We start from the raw sequence: 22,362 nt of genomic DNA on the forward strand, positions 1-22,362 counted from the left end.
TTCATTACAGGTAGTCCTCCACTGACAACAGTTTGCTTAGTGACCATTTAAAGTTACAATGACATTGAAAAATGTGATTTATGACCATTTTTCAAGCTTATCAACGTTGCAGCATCCTCATGGTCATGTGATCAAAATTCAGATGCTTAGCAACTGACTCATATTTATGACAGTTACTGATTTCTGGGGTCAAATGATCCCCTTTTATGACCTTCTGACAAGCAAAGTCAATGGGGAAGCCAGATTCACTTAACAACCATATTACTAACTTAACAACTGCAGGGATTCACTTAACAACTGTGGCAAGAAAGGTTGTAAAACGGGGCAGAGCTCACTTAACAACTATCTTGCTTAGCAATGGAAATGTTGGGTTCAATTGTGGTCGTAAGTCAAGGACTACCTGTAAATAGCCCCCTTCCTCTGGAATAGCTTGCTTGGGGAGACATGATGCTCCTCCTCTCCTCAATAGCCATCCACAAGCAGGGGAAAATTGGCCTCTTTTGGGAAGCCATTTTGAGGTAAATTGTAACCAGCCATGCCACATTCAGTAATTTTAGTTTATTATTTTCAGTACTTATTGTAACTGAAACTACATTGGAAGTGCTATTTTAAGGAATTCAATGGATGAAACAAAAAGCTGCATCCTCACCAGCTTCTGGAAGATGACCCTTGGTGAGACAAAGTTCACCTCCATTGTAAAGGGACTAGGATCAGAGAACCATCTCCAGAAGCTGTGACTATGTAGATTGCCCCTGTGATTATGTAGGACTGATGGGGAGGAAGCTAATCGCCAGATTGCAAGAACAGAAGCAAGTGGTCAGATGAGGAGACATGAACTCATTGGTAGCCTCACATTGCAATGAACAAGGATATACATTCAATTTTGCAGCTACTAAAATTGTTGGATGAGCAGGTACAAAAATAGCCAGGGATGTGTTTGAAGCCTGGGAAATGGGCCCCTTGTTAGTGTTGATTTACCACTAGTTTATCAAGTAGGAGTGCTGATTTACCACCTGCTTATCAAGTACTTAGGAGGCAAGGGCTTGGCAGCACAAAGAAACAATAGCCAATGACTTAATAGCTGGCCATCAACACCCCAATCAACAACTAAATAGCCACACACAACCAGGCACCATGTAAATTCACAGAAGTTGTGAATGCTCCAACGCTGGACATTTTTAAGAAGAGACTGGACAACCATTTGTCTGAAATGGTGTAGGGCAGTGTTTCTTAACCTTGGCAATTGTAAGATGGGTGGACATTTTTTTTTCATACATCCCATTAATGTATTTTTACACAGTTCTGTAGGTAATTATTTTCACTCTTTTCCAAGTAGCTTCCACATCCCTTTTCTTAGTTTTCTTTTCCATTCATTTTGCTGAGAGATTAATTTATCTTCTAATATCCCTTCCCAAACAGGAATCACATTTTCTCTTCCTGCAGTTATTCTTTTATTCATATTTCTTTAACTGCCTTCATTTTCTTCCATGTCTATTTTTTTTTTCAAAAGATCCACTCTTGACATTACAAAAAAAAGTCTCTGCTGCATTCAAAACCATTCATCACCTATGAATCCTTCATTAATTCTTTTAATCTTTCACCATCATCATACAAAAAAAAATCAATTGTGCTTTTAGATTTATATTCACTCCCTTCCCTTGTGAGTGTACAAATAGATTCATATTTAAAACCCTACATTCAAAACAAACAGACCATTTTTCTGAGTAGATACATTCTCATTAAGCCTTCGATCTGTGAATGGCTTAAACACAGTAGATTCCAGAAAGAGTCCAAAGAAGAGCAACAAAGATGATTAAGGGACTGGAGGTTAAAACATTTGAAGAATGGTTGCTGGAATCAGGTATGTCTAGTTTAATGAAGAGAAGATGAGGGGTGATATGATAGCAGTGATCCAATATCTCAGGGGCTGCCACAAAGAAGAGGGAGTCAAGCTATTCTCCAAAGCACTGGAAGGCAGGACAAGAAGCAACGGGTGGAAACTAACCAAAGAGAGAAGCAACTCAGAAATAAGGAGAACTTTCTGATAGAGCAATTAATCAGTGGAATGACTTCCCTCCAGAATTTGTGGGTGTTCCAATATTGGAGATATTTAAGAAGAGATTGGTCAACCATTTGTCTGAAATAGTATAAGGCAGTGGTGGCGAACCTATGCCACGGATGCCAGAGGTGGCACTCAGAGCCCTCTCTGTGGGCATGTGTGCTGTTGCCCCAGTCCTAGGCCTTCAGCTGGGTTTTATAAAATCTTTTTGCTTTAGGCCTCCGCTGCTGTGTGCAAAAAAAAAAAAAAAGGTTCAATCAGTCAATTTCAACTTCTCGCGGGGAAAAAAATATATCTTGCAAAGTTGGAATTGATTGATTGAACTTTTTACTCCCACCCAGTCTGCCGTTACCACTGCAGGCGTGTCCAGCCAATGGGCCACACCCACCCGGCACCCGACGATGCATAAGTGGGTTTTGGGTTGCAGTTTGGGCACTCGGTCTCTAAAAGGTTCGCCATCACTGGTATAAGGTTTCTTGCTTGAGCAAGGGGTTGGACTAGAAGACCTCCAAGGTCCCTTCCAATTCTGTTATTCTGCTATGCTGTCAAATGCCATCTACATGCATTCTTCATTCTTCCCAGAGTATAGCAATAACAATCATAAGCCATAAAAATAATCGAGTTAATGATAATGATTATAATAATCATAATCATAATGTAAGCTTAACCGCCGGAACATCCCTCTAGCTTTGCTATTGCTTTGAGTGTTGAGTGGGATACAAATGGTCGCACTGTCTGCCTAAGAACACTGATTGATTTTTTTTTTTTATCCCTCTATGGCGGAAGGAAAATTAAATACAATTTTATGATGTGGTACGGCACTGGTACATCTGTAGGAGCAGCAGGCATTCACCAAATGGAGAGAATCCTAGGCCCTCTGCTCTATCATATCCATTTCCATGTGCCAGAGAGCCATAAAACAAATCTATGAGAGTTATGGGGAAGAGCAAGCAGGAATAATTAAGCGTCAGACGGGAGAGATTTACAAGGAAAGATTTAGCAAGCAGGATACATGTGCTTTAGCAAAAGGATGACAAACAACCACTAAACAGATGAGCAGCCCAAACACTAGGGACCAATTATTTGAGGTGCCACCTCAGAGATTGAATGGGAGCAATTAAATAGGAAATGCTATTAAAGGAATGTAATTAAGATAAACATCAAGGTGGCTTTTGCAGGTCTGCCATTGTAAAACCATACACTGTAAGATTATCCCTCCAGGGCACAAATGGCCCGGGGGGGTTTCCCCAAAGTGCCTCAAAACTCACCACCAAAATGGTAATGTTTAATATAATTGGAAGAAATAATTTAATTAATGTGTATTATTTTATTGTTATTTAGTGACTATGTCTGTGCAATATACCTAACCTGGTGGTTGAGTCAATCCTTTCCCCAGGTTTGTAGCAGTTTGTTATAGTGGTCAAAGGCATCAGGTTAGAGACTCTGTGACTTTTAGGCCCACATTGGGCAGGAAGCCAATTGGAAGATCTTGGGCCAGTCCCTCTCTCTTGGCCCTTGGAAGAGGGCAATGGCAAACCACTTTTGAAATATTACTGAGAAAACTGCAGGCGTTGGTCAAGGTGAATGGGACAACTCATTGTGGCCATCTCACCGCAGCCATCTTGCTGTGGGACAACTTTCCATGGAAAATTGCACATGGGATAACTCAACACTTGAAACAGAAATAAAAATAAAATAACAGAATTGGAAGGGACCTTGGAGGTCTTCTAGTCCAATGCCCTGCTCAGGCAAGAAATCCTATGCCATTTCAGATAAATGGTTGTCTAATCTCTTCTTGAAAACTTCCAGTGTTGGAGCATTCACAGCTTCTGGAGGCAGGTTGTTCCACTGGTTAATTGTTCTAACAGTCAGGAAATTTCTCCTTAGTTCTAGTTGCTTCTCTCCTTAATAATAATAATAATAATAATAATAATAATAATAATAATAATAATAATAATAATAATAATATTGATAGACTTTATCTACCAAGGCAAATAGGTGGGCATGGAATGCTACAAGTACATCAGATGGTTGAAGAAGAAAAAATGGCTTTGGAAGAATATCTGAAGAACAATGATGAAGATGCACTGAAATTAGTATATCAGGAAGGCTTACTAACTACTGGAGAGACCAAACTGGCCTACAAGAAAGACCAAATGAAGAACAGAATAGAGGCATGGGAAGACAAAGAACCTGGCAATGGCTAAGAGCAGGAAAATTGAAGAAAGAGACCGAGGGACTAATTCTGGCTGCACAAGACCAAGCCTTAAGGACAAATGCATACAAAGTCAAAATTGAGAAGACAGCAACAGACAGTAAGTGCCGCCTATGCAAAGAAGCTGAAGAAACAGTGGACCACCTGGTAAGCTGTTGCAAGAAGATTGCACAGACTGATACAAGCAGCGGCATGACAAAGTAGCAACAATGGTGCATTGGAAGATCTGCAAAAAATATCATTTGCCTGTAAGCAAAAACTGGTGGGATCATAAAATAGAGAAAGTCATAGAAAATGATAAAATTAAACTGCTCTGGGACTTCAGAATTCAAACAGACAAGCACCTGCAACATAACACCCCAGACTTAACAATTGTCGATAAGAAAGACAAAAAAGTCTGGATAGTGGATGTGGCAGTGCCTGGAGATAGCAGAATAGAAGAGAAAGAACTGGAGAAGATAACAAAATACAAAGACCTACAAATAGAAATAGAAAGACTGTGGCAAAAGCAAGCAAGGGTAGTACCAATAGTCATAGGCTCCTTGGGTGCAATCCCAAAACAACTGGAGCACCACTTGAACACCATTGGCATTGACAAATTCGCTATTAGTCAATTGCAAAAGGCGGCCTTATTAGGAACTGCTTCCATCCACATCTGCCTATCCCAGGTCCTGGGTAAGGACTCGATAGGTAGACAAAATGCCAAATCCAGTCTGAACATCTGGCTGACTGTGCGATGATCGATAATAGTAGTAGTAGTAGTAGTAGTAGTAGTAGTAGTAGTATAGTACTACTAATAGTAATAATAATAATAATAATAATAGTAATAATAATAATAAAGTTGGAAGGGACCTTGGAGATCTAGTCCAACCCCCTGCTCAGGCAGGAAACCCTATACCATTTCAGACAAATGGCTATCCAGTCTCTTCTTAAAAACTTCCAGTGTTGGAGCATTCACCGCTTCTGGAGGGAGGTTGTTCCACTGGTTCTAATTGTCAGGAAGTTTCTCCTTAGTTCTAGGTTGCTTCTCTCCTTGATTAGTTTCCATCCATTGCTTCTTGTCCTGCCTTCAGGCACCTTGGAAAATAGCTTGACTCCCTCTTCTTTGTGGCAGCCCCTGAGATATTGGAAGACTGCTATCATGTCCCCCCTCGTCCTTCTCTTCATTAAACTAGACGTACCCAATTCCAGCATCCTTTCCTTATAAGCTTTAGCCTCCAGTCCCCTAATCATCTTTGTTGCTCTTCTCTGCACTCTTTCTAGAGTCTCAACATCTTTTTTACATTGTGGTGACCAAAACTGGATGCAGTATTCCAAGTGTGGCCTTACCAAGGCATTGTAAAGTGGTATTCACATGATCTTGATTCTATCCCTCTGTTAATGCAGCCTAGCACCTGTGTTGGCCTTTTAATTTCCATCTGTTGCTTCTTGTCTTGCCTTCAGATGCTTTGGAGAATAGCTTGACTCCCTCTTCTTTGTGGCAATCCCTGAGATATTGGAATGCTGCGATTATGTCACCCCTCGTTCTTTTTTTCATTAAACTAGACATACCCGAATCCAGCAACCCTTCTTTATATGTTTTAGCCTCCGGTCCCCTGATCATCTTTGTTGCTCTTCTCTGCACTCTTTCTGTTATTTGCCACTGTTTCTTTGACATTATTTCCATTAACAAAAATGAAGGTGGATTCAAACTTCTAAAGAGTAAGAGCAGTTTGACAGTCCTTGACTTACCTCCAGTTGCTTAGTGACCTTTTGAAGTTACGATGGATCCCCAAAAAGGTACACTACAACCCAAATTTGAAGTTCCAATGACCAAGCTCCCCATCCATGGTCACATGGTTGAACTTGGGGCGCTTGGCAACTGGCCTGCATTTATGGCCATTGGCAGCATCCTGCAGCCCTGTGATCATGACTTATTTATTTATTTTTGCTAGAAACTTTACTTTTGGTTTCTGACCAAAAAAGAAATACCCATTGCAAACAATGGGTTCACTTCATGACTGCAGCATTCGCTTACAGACCACCGTGCTTGCTTTACAACCATCACCTCCACTTTAGGACTGCCGCGCTTCCTTAATGACCCCTGCAAAACTGGTCGTAAAATCGAGCACGTTCACATGATGACCCGCCTAATAACTGGCATGTGTTACCATCATAATTCTGGGCCCAGTTACGGTTGTAAGTTGAGAACAACCTGTACCCAGAGAAGTGTAGCTCCCAACATTTGATGAGTTCAAGTAGGCTGGACAGCTGTCTTTCTGAGATATTTTAGATTTTGACATTGATCAAGGAGGAAATTTATGTGTTCACTAAGATTGAATGCTGATTGGATGGCACGTAATAATCAGTCGTCAAATGATCAGGGAACGGTCTCGATGGCTTCAGGGGTCTCCTCAAACTCTATGAGTTGTGATGGAGCTGTGGTGGTGGTGCAGTGGTTAGAATGAAGTATTGCAGGCTAATTCTGCCGACTGCCAGCAGTTTGATTCTCACCAGCTCATGGTTAACTTGGCTTTTCATCCTTCTGAGGTTGGTAAAATGAGGAGCCAGATTGTTGGGGGGCAATATGTTGGCTGTGTAAAGCGCTTAGAGAAGGCTGTAAACTACTGCGAAGCGGTATATAAATCTAAATGCTATTGCTATTGCTATGAATCTATTATCCTCTCTGTCATCAGGGCACAGCTGGGCATGGATTAAATATGCTATCCAGACTTTGTCTCCATCTCCAACTTGGAGTTGCAAGGAATGCTGGGAGTGATGTTTGGTATTTTTCGCAGAGACATCTGTCTTTCAGTATGGATCTTCTTATTCAGGAATGTCATACAGTCTTCCTTAGGGAGCCTTTGGCATTTCTCAGAACAAGATTTGGGAAGCGTTGTTATATGGTAACTAACAGATCACTTGTGTTCCATAAATGTTAAACAATCGTCAAGTGTACGTGAGCATACAAATAATCCATGAAACCTTTTTCCATATTTTATTTCTTTCTGAAGACAGAGTGGAGAGCCCCGAGGAACAGCCACGGGGATATTTTTAAATAACAGAACACAGAATAACAAATTTGGAAGGGACCTTGGAGGTTTTCTACTCCAATCCCCTGTTCAAGCAGGAGACTGTATACCAATTCAGATAAATGACAGCCCAATTTCTTCTTGAAGACCTCCAGCAATAGAATATCCACAACTTCTGAAAGCAAGCCGTTTGACTGATTAATTGTTCTCACTGTCAGGAAATTTCTCGTTAGTACTGGGTTGCTTCTCTCCTATGATTAGTTTCCACCTGTTGCTTCTTGTCTTGCCTTCTGCTGCTTTGGACAATAGTTGGGACCCATCTCTTCTTTGTGGCAGCCCCTAAATCCAGGTAGTCCTCAACGTACGACCACGATTGAGCCCAAAATATAGGTTGATAAGTGAAATGCTTGTTAAGTGAGTTTGCCCCATTTTATAACTTTTCTCGCCACAGTTGTTAAGTCAGGGGTGTCAAACTCAATTTCATTGAGGGCCACATCAGCATTGCGGTTGCCCTCAGGGGGCCGGGTGGGGGTGGCCAGGGTGGGTGCGGCCTACTGGGTGGGTGTGGATGGAGTGGGTGTGGCCTACTGGGTGGGCGTGGCCAGCTCTACATCATTCGCGTCAAGGGTGCCTGTGGGGGCCTGGGCAGGAGTGGGACAGATCTGAGAAGATCTGGGAGAAGGGGGTGGGACCGGGGCAAGCGCCAAGGCATGGTCCACTGGAGGAGCCTCACTGTTCCTCTCAGGCCATGTGGGGAGGGGGGGGGGCTTATGACTGAATGCATTTCAGAATAGATGGCCACCACAAAATTGTACATTGGCTCCCAGCCGGCCTAGGCCAGAGCCAAGGCAGAGGGGGCCGTTCCCTCACTGTTTCCAGGATGGCTTCGCGGGCCACATGAAACCACTTCGCGGGCTGCATCCGGTCCCTGGGCCTTGTGTTTGACATGTCTGTGTTAAGTGAATCATTGCATTTGTTAAGCTAGTCACATGGTTGTTAAGTGAATCTGGCTTCTCCATTGACTTTGCACAAAAGATGATTCCATGATCTCAGGACACTGAAACCTTCATAAATATGAATCAGTTACCAAGCATCTGAAGTCTGATCAGGTGTGACCATGGCAATGGTCGTAAGTGTGAAAAACGGTCGTAAGTCACTTTTTTCAGTGCTCTGGTAACTTCAAACAGTCACTAAATGAACTGTTGTAAGTCTAGGACTACCTGTGTTGGAAAAGAAGGACCCCTAGTCCTTCTTTTCACTATTAGACCCAGACCGACCCTGCAGCTGTTCTTCATATGTTTTGGCCCACAGTCCCCTAATCATCCTTGGTGGCCTTCAGAGCATTATGCTCACTATTTGATGTCTTCTTTTCTCTCTCCTCTCTCCTTTCAGTAAATGCTCCAAATCTTCCTTATGGAATAAGTTTTGAAGATAGGAAGGCAAGGCATAAATTCCGCCATTAAACACGTAAATATTTTAAACGCATAACAAGTAAAGCTCTCTCTCTCTGCCCCCCCCTAAAATAAAGTTCAAGCAGGGCTTTTTAAAAGGCTGTGCTTAATTCACAAATCCACCAGCTTGCATCTTAGCGGTCCCCCCCCCACTTTCATCTTGACAGCAAGATAATCTTTTGCCAAGAAGCTCTGGTAAATGTCACCGTTGTTATTTTGTGATCTAGCTGCTCAGCTCTCGCAGGTTTATCTCACTTATGTCACTTCCTACCTAATCTCTCTCTTTCAAAAGCTGGAATAAAGAAGTTTTTTGTAATGCTTTCTTTTTCGGGAGGGGGGATGCAAAAGACCCCAAGATCCTAAACAGGTTGGAGGATAAAAATGTGTTAATGAAGGAGATCAGACTGAATATTGATCCCCTTGTTAGGCTTGACAGGTTGGCATTTTGATACCCAGATTTGTAATATGATGGGTGTTGGGTTCTAGTGCGGCGTTTTTTTTCAAGCTTAGCCACTTTAAATTGTGTGGACTTCAACTCCCAGAATTCCTCAGCCAGCCATGCTTTTTCTCTTTAACCTACACATCTCTTTTCTCCTCTTTTCCCTTTCCCCCTTTCCCCCTTGTCTTTATTTTCATTTGTATTTTATATTATGATAATTTCAATAAATTTATCACTTTTATCAAATATTTTTTCAATATCTTATCTGAAAATATCAATTTTAATTACACACACAACACAAAGGGAAAAAAGCACATACGTTTAACAAACAAACAAATAAAACTTTTCATTTCCTGTCTTTATTATTTTTACAAATAACTCAAGACAGCAAATGTATCCAACACCTTCCTCCTCTTATTATCCCCACAAAAAACAACACTGTGAGGTGGGTTGGGCTGAGAGGGAGTGACCTGGCCTAAGGCAGGATTTGAATTCATGATCTTTTGCAATAAAGTGTTAGCTAAGCAAGTGCATGATATAGGGGAGTCCTCGACTTACGACCACAACTGAGCCCAACATTTTTGTTGTTAAGTTAGACCAGGGGTGTCAAACTGCCGGCCTGTGGGCCGGATACGTCACGCCAAAACCGCGCCTACCGCATTGCTGGTAATGGGAAAAAAAGTCATGATATGTAGTGACATGTCACATGACGTTGCGAGTTTGACACCTGTGAGTTAAGACATTTGTGAAATGATTTTGGGCCACTTTATGACCTTTATTGCCACAGTTGTTAAGTGAATCACTGCAGTTGATCAGTTAGTAACCCGTTGTTAAGTGAATCTGGTTTCCCCATTGACTTTGCTTGTCAGAAGGTCCCATAAGGTGACCACATGACCCTGGGACACAGCAATAGTCATAAATATGAACCAGTTGCCCAGCGTCAGAATTTTGATCACATGGTCATGGGGATGCTGCAAAGGTTGTAACTGTGAAAAACAGTGGTAAGTTCCTTTTTTCAAGGTTGTTCTAATTTTGAACGGTCACTAAATGACCTGTTGTAAGTTAAGGACTAGCTTTACTTCCCTAATTCTCCTATTGTTTCTGAGCTACAATAATCCTGTGATTCGAACTTCCTAACTTCATTACGGCTGAAGGAGCTGGATTCCATGGCCATCATTTTTTCTGACAAAAAGTAGCAGTAAGATTGAATAGCAATAACACTTAGACTTGTATATCCCTTTGCAGTGCTTTACAGCCCTCTCTAAGTGGTTTACAAATGTCAGCATAGTGTCCTCAACAATCTGGGTCCTCATTTTACCGAACTCCGAAGGATGGAAGGCTGAGTCAACCTTGAGCCGGTGAGACTCAAACTACCAAACTGCTGGCAGTTGGCAGAATTAGCCTGCAATACTGCATTCTAACCACTAAGCCACCACGGCTCCTGGCAATCAGACTGCTGGATTACAAAGCATTCTCCTCTGCTTTATAGGCAGCTCTGCCTCGATTAGCAATCTTGGAAAAGTCATCCGTTTTCCTTTGCAGAAATTTGGAAGCAGTAACCCAGGTAAAACTGCAGAGAGTCCATTTCATCTGGCCAAAAAGAGCTGTTCAGTCCAAATGTCTTAATATTAAATATGCACGCCTCCTGACTGACTTTGACAGGGCTCCCCAAGAGAAGCACATCTATTTAATTGGAACAATTCAGAATTTATGACTTTAATACAGGTCCTGCTGCATTAACGCGAAATAAATCGACTGGTACATTGCAAAGGTTTCTTAAACGGGCTCACATGTGCTCTCTCTCTCTCTCTCTCTCTCTCTCTCTCACACACACACACACACACACACACACACACACACACACACACTCACACTGCACACACACACACACACACACCATCTCTTGGGGGTAATATAGATATGTCAAGCCTGATTGTTATTGCATGTGTCAGAGATGTGGAGGGCTTGGATAAGGAAAGTCATTGTATTCTCGCGGAGAGGACAGCTTGTATGATTAATGACCGGTCCTTGAATTCTCACATGGAAAGATGGAAAGGAGAGATACGGTCTCCACCATTCCAGAGGGACTCAAGACCAATGGATGCCTGTGTTGTCCACTCCTGGCTCTCAATCTCGGCTGTGTTTAGAGTTTTCCTGTGCTAAAAGCAAGGAATTTAAGGCCTCTTTGTCATGTGCTTCACGCCGTCGGCGTGGAAAATATCTTGGGCCAGCCTGATATTGCCCACCTGAGGCTGCCCGTTTTTATGCGGCTGTAACGGCTACCCAGGCAGGAGAGACTTCAAACTGCAGCCCGATTAAAAACCGGGAAGATAAAGTGTTCTCTGAAAGAGAAAGGGGTATATACCACAAGAGCGAAGCCCGTGCCTGGCATGTCAAAAAGCCCCAGTTCACAGGGCTCGCCTGGTCAGGTAAGCCTGGCCCTCGTCTGCGAGAACGGCTGCCAAACATCTAAATGGCTATGTTACAATGATCAATGGCTGCACCGTGCATAAGTCAGCTACCTACTTCAAACTGCTTCTTTCAAAAGCCCGAGTTTCTCCCCCCCCCTCTCTCTCTCCCTCCCTCCCTCCCTCCCTCCCTCCCTCCCTCTCTCTCTCTCTCTCTCTCTCTTGCAATCTCTTTCTCTTTTCTTTTCTGAAATCGGAAAGCCGCTGAAAAGGATGGGGAGATGGATGTGGAACTCGGGTGCTTCATAGGATGGAAAAGAGACCCAATCTTTCCTGCTAGGATGGGGAGATGCCTCTCGGTGGAGAACTTCCAAGGGTTGTTAGGACATCACCTTCCAAATAGTAATAGTAGTACAGTTGGAAAGGACCTTGGAGGTCATCTAGTCCAACCCCCTGCTCAGGCAGGAAACCCTAAGCCATTTCGGACAAATGGCTGTCCAGTCTCTTCTTAAAAACTTCCAGTGTGGAGCATTTACTGCTTCTGGAGGCAGGTTGTTCCACTCATTAATTGTTCTCACTGTCAGGAAGTTTCTCCTTAGTTCTAGGTTGCTTCTCTCCTTGATTAGTTTCCATCCGTTGCTTCTTGTCCTGCCTTCAGGCACTTTGGAAAATAGCTTGATTCCCTCTTCTTTATGGCAGCCCCTGAGATATTGGAATACTTGGAATATGCTTCCTCATTCCAAGAGATGTGTCTACATTTGACAAATAAATAAATACACAAATAAAACAAAAGAGATGTCCTCTTTGATTTGGGTCCTCTGTCTTTAAATTACAGGTAGTCCTCCACTTATGACCCCAATTGAGCCCAACATTCTGTTGTTAAACGGGACAGTTGTTAAGATAATTTTGACCTATATTACGACTTTTCTTGCCACAGTTGTGAAGTGAATCACTACAGTTGTTCAGTAAGTAATACGGTTGTTAAGTGAATCTAACTTCCCCAATGACTTTGCTTGTCGAAAGGTCACAAAATGTGATGACCCCGCGACATTGCAACAGTCATAAGTACACGCCAGTTGCCAAGCATCCATATTTTGATCACGTGACCATGGGGGATGCTGCAATGGCCGTAAGTGTGAAAAACAGTCATACGTCCCTTTTTTCAGTAACTTTGAACAGTCACCACATCAACTGTTGTAAGTCGAGAACTACCTGTACACAAATAAGTCAAAGTGATGTCCTCTTTGTTTCCAGTCCTCTATCTTCAAATTACAGGTAGTCCTCAATTTACAACTACAATTGAGCCCCAGATTTCTGTTGCTAAGTGACTTTTCTTGCTACAGTTGTTAAGTTAGTAACATGGTTGTTAAGTGAATCTGGCTTCCCCCTTGACTTTGCTTGTCAGCAGGTCAGAAAAAGGGATCACATGATCCCAGGACCCTGCAGCCATCATAAATATGAATCAGTTGCCAAGCATCTGAGTTCTGATATCATGTGACCATGGGGATGCTGCAATGATCGTAAGTGTTAAAATGAGTCATAAATTACTTTTTTCAGTGCAATTGCAACTGGTTAGAATGCAGTATTGCAGGTTAATTCTACTGACTGCCGACTGCCAGCAGTTTGGCAGTTTGATCCTGACCGACTCAATGTTGACTCAGCCTAGCATCCTTCCGAGGTTGGTAAAATGAGGACCCAGATTGTTGGGGGGCAAATATGCTGACTCTATAAACTGCTTAGAGCAGTGATGGTGAACCTTTTAGAGACTGAGTGCTCAAACTGCAACACAAAACCCACTTATGCATCATCGAGTGCCGGGTGGGTATGGCCCATTGGCTGGGTGTGACCCATTGGGTAGGCATGGCCAATTGGATGGCTGCGGTGGTAACAGCAGACTGGGTGGGACTAAAAAGTTCAATTAATCAATTCCAACTTTGCAAGACCTTTTTTTTCCCACAAGAAGTTGAAATTGACTGATTGAACCTTTTTTTTTTTTTTTTTTGCACATGGCGGCAGAGGCCTAAAGCGAAAAGGTTTTATAAAACCCAGCTGAAGGCCTAGGACTGAGGCGACAGTGCGCGTGCCCACAGAGAAGGCTCTGAGTGCCGCCTCTGGCACCTGTGCCATAGGTTCGCCACCACTGGCTTAGAGAGAGGGCTGTAAATTACTGTGAAGCGGTATATAAGTCTAAGTGCTATTGCTATTGCTATTTGAGCAGTCACTAAAGGAACTGTTGTAACTCAAGGACTTCCTGTACAGTGGGCTGGACATCTCAGACTGATCTGCCCACCTAGCAATCAAAGCAGCAGAAATCAAGAAAGAAAGAAAATGTCATTTTCTAGAAAATAAGAATGCAGATTATTTTCTGGGCTGAAGGACATTGTTGCCATTTGATGAAGACTTGGGAGCTGCTGCAAATCAATCTCCTGATCCAAAAAGTATGTCTATTTCTCATTTTACAAAAAAAACAAAAACAAAAAAAAACGCCTCTTTGCTTGGAATTGTTTATATTCTTAAACATAGTTCTTAGTCCTTGGTTAGGACTTGAATTACTACCACTCTTAGATTGGGCATTTAACTGTAGATTAACCATACATAATAACAGAAAGTAAAGATAGTACTAATAGTATTCATTTCAATCAATTGTAATAGAGCTGGAAGGGACCTTGGAGGTCTTCTAGTCCAACCCCTGCTCAAGAAGGAGATCCTATACCACAGGGGTCTTCAAACTTGGCCCTTTTATGACTTGTAGACTTCAACTCCCAGAATTCCTCAGCCAGTGTGCCAGGTTTGAAGACCCCTGCAAGACCATTTCAGAAAAATGACTGTCCAGTCTCTTCTTTTTTTTTTTTATTAAAAGGTTTTATAAATTTTACAGAAAGAACAAAACAATACAAAAGCAAAAAACAACATATACAAAGAGAAAAAAACCTAAACATTACACAACAAAACCCCCCTTCCCCCACCCCCACCCAAACACCCCCCCTCCCCCCCCTGAGCTTCCCAGAGCAGGATATAGGCTTAATTAAAAAACAGTTAAAAAATTATATTTATAGAAAGAAAGAAAGAAAAAGAAAAAAAAAGAATATAACATTAACACACACACACACACACACACATATATATATATATATATATATATATATATATATATATATATATATATATAAATTTATGAAAAAGCTATATGGTATTTTTTATATCCAATTTAAATTGTATAAATTTTATCCATTTATCCCAAACAGCAAGAAATTTCTCTTGCGTTTGTTCCTTTAAAAAAGCCGAAATCTTTGCCATTTCCGCCAAATAAGACACTTTAAGAAACCATTCCTGCAATGTAGGCAAAGATTCCTTCTTCCAATATTGTCCTACTAACAGCCTCGCGGCTGTAATCAAATTTAACATCAATATAACCTCCTTTGTATCACAATCAGTAACTATACCCAACAAAAATAATTGCGGAGTAAATTTTACCCTCCTTCTAAAAATTCTCTGGATATTCCACCATATCTTAATCCAAAATGCTTTTATTTCTCTACACGACCACCAAATATGATAATAGGTAGCATCCATACAACCACATCTCCAACATTTAGGTTGTAAGTCAGGGTACATAAGAGACATTTTTTGTGGATCAAGGTGCCATCTATAAAACATTTTATAAAAATTCTCCCTTAAGTTCTGTGCTTGTGTAAATTTGACATTTCTCACCCAGATGGTTTCCCAGGTGTCCAATGGAACTGGCTCACCAAAGTTCTGCGCCCATCTGATCATACAATCTTTAATTAGTTCCGTTTCTGAATCCAATTCAACTAAAACCCCATAAATCCTCTTAATGTGGGTTTGTCTTTGATCCTTCACTTGCTTAATAAAATTTCCATCTTCTCTAAGAAGACCCACCTTACAATCCACCTTCCATCTATCTACTAGTTGCCTATATTGGAACCAAGAATAAATAATATTTTCTTGTGCTAACTCTTCCCGTGATTTTAACTGCCAGTTTTGTCCATCCCATCTAAGTAACTGTCTATAAGACACCAGTCTCTTCTTAAAAACTTGGGCATCTTGGATACAATTCCAAAATATCTGAAGCACCACTTGAACTCCATCAGCATTGACGAGTTCACCATCAGTCAATTTCAAAAGGCAGCTTCACTCAAAACAGCTTAAATCCTGTGACGATACCTCTAACCCTAACCTCTAACATCAACATCTGCCTATCCCAGGTCCTTTAGCAAAATGCTAAATCCACTCTATAACATCTGGCTGTATGTGTGACAACCCACAATAATAATAATAGGTTGTGTTGTCCTTTGCCTAATTAACTACTCTAAATCAGGGCTTTTCAACCTTTTCAGCCATTGTCCCACTTTTAGGATATGGCAATATCCAAGTACCACCAGGCACCTAGCAAGGTATCAAAAACCTGATGACTAAAAAAAAAAAAAAAGGAAAAAACTGATGAAGTACAGGTAGTCCTCGACTTACAACAGTTCGCTTAGTGACTGTTTGAAGTTACAATGGCACCGAAAAGAGTGCCCCCCAAGTCACAGCTGAGCAAGACACCTGCCTGCCCACCTGGTGATGCTCTTCCTCCTGTCCGAGGTTTTTATTGTTGTGAGCATTTCTGTTGAGGATTGGCAGTGGGGAGTGGGGTGGGGAGGTGTTTGGTTTTTATTCCCCCTGTCTGCTGGGTGGTTGCAGCAGGTTTTGGTCACTTCACATGACCCTGGGACACTGTGACCATCATAAATATGAATCAGTTGCCAAGCATCTGAATGTAAATCACAAGACCTTGGAGATGCTGAAACATTCCAGCTGATCGGCGCTTCTTCTGGGCTCAGCAGAAGCACCAGGATCAGCGCCGAGCTCCAGCTGGAGACTGGCGCTGATCCTGTTGCTTCCGCTGAGTCCTGACAACCCTGCAGCTTCAGCCGTCTCTCGCTCAGGCTTGTGCGGTGCTGCCACCAGTTCAGCTCATTCCCCTCCCCCACTACCACTTTTCTAGGATGGTCGCGTACCACCTGCCAGGTGCCAATGTACCCATACCACTGGCTGAAAAGCCCTGCTCTAAATGGAGATGGAGGAGAAGAAGAATTAAAGCAGAGGCGATTTTTATGCAAATGGATTTTTATGCAAAGATTTTTGCCATAGCTAATTATTGATCACTGGATCACAAATAAGAGCTGACTCTTCTAGACAAGGTGTGTCTGTCTCTTGAAAGATGAACATTTATCATTCCTCTGGTACTATCAACTTAGTAGGCCTTGCTAAGGTTGGTGTCTCTCAGTTTTAGACTAGTCATCGGAAGAGCAAAGCTTGAAACCAATGAACAGAATTGTTAATGAAGAGGTCATTCAAACTGATGAATGCCAGGACAGCTGTAGCTCATTAGAATTTGCTTCAGGGCCAGTGGCAACTGAGACCTTTAAATATTTCTCATAATCAAATAAATAACACTTTAGTCCACCAACAGAGCTTGCATTGCATCCTTCAGAAGCCTTTTGAATTTTTTTTTTTAGAAAAAAAAGTCTCACTGTTCTTTTTGCCAGAAAAAATAATAAGAGTAAGGAACGCTATTCCATGAATCCATTGAGGCAGGATCTGGGTATATCAGCTCAGTTTGGAAAATGGTGGCATTAGCACTTAGCAATAGCACTTAGACCAGGGGTCTTCAAACTTGGCCCTTTTATGACTTGTGGACTTCAACTCCCAGAATTCCTCAGCCAGCATGCCTGGCTGAGGAATTCTGGGAGTTGAAGTCCACAAGTCATAAAAGGGCCAAGTTTGAAGACCCCTGACTTAGGCTTATATACCGCTTTACAGTGCTTTACAGCCCTCTCTAAGCTGTTTACAGAGTCAGCATATTTGCCCCCATCAATCTGGCTCCTCATTTTACTGACCTCGGAAGGATGAAAGGCTGAAGTCAGCCTCAGAACCTGAGAATTATTCTAGAGTTTAGCCGCAATTTGAGATGACCTTGACTTCAGAGAACTGCACTGTTAATTTTGTACTGAATGGGTTGGCTTGATGACAGAATGTAAAAAATGATATAAGATTTTTCCGCCCCTTAGATGTGTCTGTAAGTCATGGTGGCTTTATCTTTGAAAACCTCAAGATTTACTTTTGAGAATTGTGGGCAATGAGAGAAATAATAGTTATGGGGCTTGTGAAATCGTCTTGCCGCGCCTCGCGTCGGCAGCACCCATTGACTCTAAAGACCTGTACCACACTCATGCAAGAACGAGAAGCACCGGAGGGAGGAAGAGAGCAGAAGAGGAAAGTTGCGACGCTCGAGGAGATCATACTCTCACCTCCCCCCGTACTGGTGATCCCGATTGTAGTGTGTGGAGAAATGATGCAGAAGACAAAAAAGGGGGGGAGGGGCATGATGTCTATGCATGGCCATACTTACGAGGCTTACCATATGGATAAACAGCTCATCAAACTACCCCAATTTACTGCTGTAACCCAGTCAGCCCAGAATGTCACACATGACCATCTCAGTAACAACTGGGCGTGAGGGGAAGGCATTAGGGAAGAAAGGGAAAGCACTCGTAGAGAGAATAGCTGCGTGGATGTGGATTGGGGAAAAAAGAGGAAGGGGAAATGCAAACCACCACACAAACCTGAGGGAGAGAATGGATCAAAGGATGGGGACAATCAGGAGGATAGGGAGGCTGCCCCACCCACCCTAGAATCCAAGGAAAAGAAGGCAAATGAGGACACACACGTAGATAAGGGGTGCAGGAAGAAACGGATCACCGGAGTACAATCTATCCAATTAGGTCCGATAACAAGATCAAGGAGCCGGGCGCAGACTCTGGCTTGCTTATAAGAGACTCTCCCACTCTCTGGCGTTTTAAGCCCTGATAATGCCGGCAGGTGACGGCGAAAGCTTGGCGTTTTTAAATTAAACTTTTATAGTTTTAACTACCTTGGTGCTCATTTTATTTTAAACATGAACATACCCAGGGTTCATATTTTTAATATTATTACTCATATATATATATATATATATATATATATATATATATATATATATAGAATAAAAAGCGATCACCAGGAAGTAAAAACAATGAAGTTTTTTAATAAATAACCGAGCTTTTGATGGCTATACTACTGCCATCGTCAGGGTGTAAAAGCCAGGGGGTGGGGAAGTTCGCTTATAAGCACAGCCGCGCCCGCATTCGGCTCATCGACCTCGTGATGGGTCCCAGCCAGCTGATCCTTGCATCACTCATGGTATCATGCGGTGCATCTTTGTATTCCGCGCTCGTATGGCTAACTCCTTTCTTGTTGTTCACGGTTCTTAAATTGGGGGGAGAGCGTTCCGTATTATCTTGCACTGAGGTCACCTGCATGATGTTAGATCGATCATCCGGCAGGGCCTCAGGTCCGGCCGCCTTTCTTTCCCGCATTCGTCGTATTATTCTTTGGGGGCGCATGGCCACACCAGCATCCTCATTCTCATTCCCTCCCGCAACCCTCAATGCACCACATAATTGTGTGTGGGATGCGCGATGTTTCATAGCAGTCGATGAGCCGAATGTGGGCGCAGCTGCGCTCATAAGCGAACTTCCCCACCCCCTGGCTTTTACACCCTGATGATGATGGCAGTAGTATAGCCATCGAAAGCTCGGTTATTTATTAAAAAACTTCATGGTTTTTACTTCCTGGTGATCGCTTTTTATTCTTCGAACATGTATGTACCCAGGAATCGATGTTCTTCGATTTTTAGTTTAATTAATCAGCTGGCAAAGAGGGAGGAGAGCCTGTGGCTTGGTGGTTAAATCACTGCCTAGTATGTAAACTGCCCAGGTTCGAATCCCATAAAGGGTGTGGCTAACTGACGAGAGCAGAATGAGCTCGAAATGGCCATCTTAGTCTCCCAATTTACTTCTTTAATTCTTTGTCAGAAAAAGAAATTTGGATTTAAAATCAAACAAATAAACATGAGCACCAGGGAGTATTTAAAAATTTTAGTAAAATTTAGTAAAATTTAATACAATACCAATAAAATATATATTTGCTCTGAGAGTACCAAGCTTCCTCCAAAATTCTGCCTGACGTGCTAAACCAGGAAGAAGGGGCTGCTGTAAACATGATGAAATTCAAGGCACATTCTCTCTTCTTTGATGGTCAGCTTCCTGATTACCTACGGCTATACAATCTGCCTGGTATAGTGCGACACGCGTTTCCTGCCTAGCTTTTCATAACAAAATAATCAGAAAGGGGTAATAAAGCCATCTAAAACTGCACACACAAAAGCAATCAAAGCAGTCCAAGATTCGACAGATTAAAACCATTTTGCACTGACGAGAAGATAGCCACACTCAAAAGGCAGCAAAAAAAGCATAAGAACCTCCATGTAAAAAGGGGAGTCTTCAGGAGGGGGTGGAAATTTGTCAAAATAGATGTCACAATGAATGCCATTGGGAGGGGCTGCCATAATTGGGGCAAGCATAACCCCAAAGCATCCTTAAGAGCTCTGTACAGGTACAGATTAGGTGACACTTGGCTCAATAGCAGCAACTGTGAGAGGGATCTGGCAGTCCTAGTGGGACAATGACTTAAATATGAGCCAGGCAGTGTGCTGAAGCTGCCCAAAAGCCAACACAGTCCTAGATTGCATTAACAGAGGGACAGAATCAAGATCACGTGAAGTATTAGTACCATTTTATAAGGCCTTGTTAAGACACCACTTGGAATATTTCCTCTAGTTTTGATCACCACAACATAAAAAAGATGTCAAGACTTTAGAAAGAGTGCAGAGAAGAACAACAAATATGATTAAGGGGCTAGAGGCTAAAACATATGAAGAATGGTTGCAGGAATTGGATATGTCAGTCCAAGGATAGGCAACCTTGGCTCTTTTATGACTTGTGGACTTCAACTCCCAGAATTCCTGAGTCAGCCATGCTGAGGGGAAAGGGAGAGGTTTCCAAGCTGAGCCATGCTGGCTCAGGAATTCTGGGAGTTGAAGTCCATGAGTCATAAAAGAGCCAAGGTTGCCTACCCCTGGTCTAGTCTAATGAAAAGAAGGACTAGGAGCAACATGATAGTAGTGTTCCAATATGTGAGGGGCTGCAACAAAAAAGAGGGGGTTGATCTATTTTTCAAAGCACCAGAAGGCTTTTCAAAGCACCAGACAAGAAACAACATATGAAAACTAACAAAGGAGAGAACCAACCTAGAACTAAGGAGAATTTTTTTGACAATGAGAACAATAAACCAGTGTAATGGCTTGCTTTCAGAAGTTGTGAGTGCTCCATCACAGGAGGCTTTTAAAAAGAGACTGGACAGCCATTTGTCTGAAATGATATACTGTAGGACAGTGTTTCTCAACCTTGACAATTTTAAGGCATGTGGACTTCAAGTCCCAGAATTCCACAGCCAGCAATGCTGGCTGTGGAATTCTGGGAGTTGAAGTCCACGTGCCTTCAAATTGTCATGGTTGAGAAACACTGCTGTAGGATCTCCTGCTTGAGCAGGGAAGTTGGACTAGAAGATCTCCAAGGTCCCTTCCAACTCTGTTAATCTGTTTCAAGGCAATAACTCAGTGCTAGCTTGTTTAGGCGAAGACCTAAAAAGATGTAATGTATAACTTGCTAAACACGCTTAGTTTGTTGTGGTTTGTTTACTTTGGGCTACCGTGTTTGTCAAGCTCAGCCTATTTAGCTTACAAGCTAATGAAGAATGAAATGCAAGTCAAACAAATGTGTAAGCAAATGAAAACTCAGCAAGTTGTGTGGTATAGAAGTTTCCGGGTTGCATCCATTGCATTTATGTAATGGTATGTGGGAATGGCCTTGGAGCGATCTAGAGGTGGAGCTCTTGCCTCACAATCAGAAGGCTGTGAGTTCGATCCTCAGTAGGGGCAGATATTTGTCTCTCTCTCTGGGCACAAAGAGAAAATATTTGCTGTGAACTCCATGTAGGCATCCGGCTAGTAAATGTTCAGCTCCATTCAGTCATCATGACTCCATCCCGATGCAAGGGATTGCAGGGTCATTAAAAGAAAAAAAAAATGTGGGAATGGCCTTGGGAGACAGGATGAAGAGCCACAAAATTCAGATGAGAGGCAGCTGAGCCTGCAAAAGAATGTGTGTGTGTGTGTGTGTGTGTGTGTGTGTGTGTGTGTGTGTGTGTGGCAAACATCTCAAAGACACCCTCTCTAGTTTCTTGGACCAGGGGGCAGATGTACTTCCAGATTTCTAAGATTCTGTTAATGTAACCTTACAATAAAAATAGAGCTAATTCTCTTGGGTGTTCTTCTTGTCTGGACTACCTTGCAGGGCTGACATCAATCTTGTAAGTCTGAAAGTAGATCTCTAAAAAGCTGGCAAGGATCCTTTCTGAGAACTTTGCCACACCTCCATTCCCTCCGCAGGCTCAGATGCCCCTTATCTGTCTGTTGTCTAGACCAGAGGTCTCCAACCTTGGCCACTTTATGATTTGTGGACTTCAACTCCCAGAATTCCTCAGCCAGCCTTGCTGGTTGAGGAATTCTGGGAGTTGAAGTCCACAAGTCATAAAGTGGCCAAGGTTGGAGAGCCTTGGCCTAGACCAGTGGTTCTCAACCTGTGGATTGGGACCCCATTTGGGGGTCGAATGACCATTTCACGGTGGTTGCCAAATAACGCAGTCCGCCATTTTTTCCCCCTTTTCCTTAGCTGTGCTACTCCCTTTTATTCTATTGGCTTTTGAAAGCCAATAGAATAGACTCTCTTGAATAGAGTCTAATTCTATTGGCTTTCAAAAGCCAATAGGAATTGT

Source organism: Crotalus tigris, unplaced genomic scaffold, assembly GCF_016545835.1.
Source record: "Crotalus tigris isolate CLP2741 ecotype Arizona unplaced genomic scaffold, ASM1654583v1 scf7180000018395.510130, whole genome shotgun sequence".
Taxonomy (NCBI): Eukaryota; Metazoa; Chordata; class Lepidosauria; order Squamata; family Viperidae; genus Crotalus; species Crotalus tigris.